Source organism: Adiantum capillus-veneris, chromosome 14 (genome assembly GCF_014529385.1).
Source record: "Adiantum capillus-veneris isolate H3 chromosome 14, ASM1452938v2, whole genome shotgun sequence".
In the NCBI taxonomy this organism is placed as follows: Eukaryota; Viridiplantae; Streptophyta; class Polypodiopsida; order Polypodiales; family Pteridaceae; genus Adiantum; species Adiantum capillus-veneris.
In genome coordinates this window covers 87,414,940-87,417,366 of record NC_140944.1, presented here as the reverse complement: position 1 = coordinate 87,417,366, position 2,427 = coordinate 87,414,940, and positions in this window count along the sequence as shown.

The following is a 2,427-nucleotide window of genomic DNA, read 5'->3' as shown; positions in this document are numbered from 1 at the left end:
AAAATACACACTTAGGTCGACATATTTACACAATTACCAAAAAAATTGAGAAAATAATGCTATGCTTAGGTCCTGTATAAGAAATATATTATACACTTTTATTTTCTTAACCTAACCTGATGACTAGCTCCATGAAGATTTTTAGAAAATATGGAAAAGAGTCCTAACACACACACGCCTATGTACAATGCAGGAGCAAGCTTATGCATCGTGCTAAGGTGTTTTTATTGTGTGAAGTGGCTCATAAAACAAAATTTTTGAGAGCCAAAAAATGGCTATCAATATAAGGAGCTGTAAACTCACTCTTACTTCCCCTACTTGAACAGAATTCTATAAACTCTTTGGAGACATATTCTCTAGCATTGTCTGAGTGCAAGTCTTTCAACTTATGTTCAAAATGAGTTTCAACACTAGATAGGAAGGTCTCATCTTTAGACTTCATGGTGTAAACCCAAATATGCCGTGTTGCATCATCAATGAATGTAACATAATAGGACGCACCACCATGGGATTTAGAAGGCATAGGCCCACATAAATCATTGTGCACAAGCTCTATGGGTTTTCTTTCTTTGTCAAAAGAATGTGTACAATGTGTCCGTGTTTGCTTTCCATAATGACAGTGCTCACAAAAGGGAAAATCAAAAATTGACAAAGACGGTAAGTAGCCCAAACGAGAGAGTGTCTCCATGCCCTTCTTTGACGTATGTCCTAACCAAATATGCCACAAAGCCACGGTTGGAAGCTCGGTTACGAAAAGAACACTGTTTTGATCAGATACATAAAGAGGATAAAGTGAACCAACTTTAGAACCATGAGCTATAATGAGATGACCCTTCACAATACGCCAAGACTATTGATAAAAAGTGACTTTGTAATCCAAGTCATCAGAACGTCCCACCGAAATCAGATTGCATGTCAAGGCTGGAACATATGCACATTATGGATGATAAAATTGACCCCATTTGCCATGACCATGGCAATATCACCTATGGCAACAATGTCACAAGAGTAACTGTCACCAAGTGTAACAGAGCCAATGGTTTTTTCGTATGTAGTAAACCAATGCCTATGCGATGTGACATGCAATGAAGCACGCGAATCAAGAATCCATGTATGGGATAATTCACCACTAACAAGGATTTCAACTGGCATAGAGCAGTGCAAAGATAGAGTTTCCTATGCATCATAAAAGACATCATTATTTTCATTCAACATATTAATTTCTTGTGCATCATTGTCATCCTGAACTATGTTCAATTATTCAATCTTAACTGAACTCTTTGGTTTCTCCTCTTTATCATCATGATCTTTGCCTTTCCCTTTTCCCTTCTCTTTGTCACACTTCCAAGCATAAAAATCCTTCTTTATGTAACCAAACTTATCACAATAATGGCATTGAACATTGCGGCGACCACGAGACTTTGATCTATCATTTGCTTCATCTCTATTGCCTTCTTTCTTGGACTCACGTTGCGAAGAACGGCCCTTACATTGCTTATCATCCCTTTGCACATAATGAGATTCTCCATAATGCAAGCTAGTCATGGTCTTCCGACGCATATCCTCTGACAAAAGTGCACTAGTAACATCATCGTACTTTATTGTACCATTAGGAGCAGAGTTACCAACAGCTGTGCAAAAGATATCCCAAGAGGGTGGCAACGATCAAAGCAAAAAGATTGCTTTCATCTCATCATCAATGGTCATGTGCTGTGCACTAATCTGGGGAAAAACAGAATCAAAATCATTGATATGGCTAGAAACACTAGCTGCCTCCTTCATACGAAGGCTGAAAAGGTCTCGCATCATGAGAACCTTATTGCTAGCCGTATCCTTTTCGCAAGCGTCGCATAATTTTTTCCATTAAGCATGAGCAGTCTCGCATTCTAACACTGAAAAGTAGACCGACTCACCAAGGTGCAATCTAATCATAGACCTGCATAGCTCATCAAGCTCCTCCAACTGAAACAGAGTCATATGCATATCTTTAGTTCTAGCCGCATAGGCAATAGACAACTTTTGCTTCTTTTGGACAAGCACATCATGCATTTGGTTCTTCCAAAGCTGAAAATTAATGCCATCAAACTCCTTTATGTCATAAATGTCACGATATTTTCTAGTAGACATGGTGACAAAACTACCAAAAGATTCTAGGAAATTTTTGATAGAGTCTCCTTTGTATTTAAGACTATATCAACCAAAATACGAGATAAAATGACCAAGTATGTCACTCACAAAGCATAAAAGAGGGCAATTCCTCTCAAAAGCACACTGTATAGAGACCAACTAAGGCACATAAACTATCAAACTGACCATAGACTGCCAACTCGGTGTCAAAAGCACCTATACCACTCTAGTCTCTATACATGTCCTATGGCGAGGCCTTGTAAGAGATGCTCCAACTACCTGTATCACCATAGGTATCTC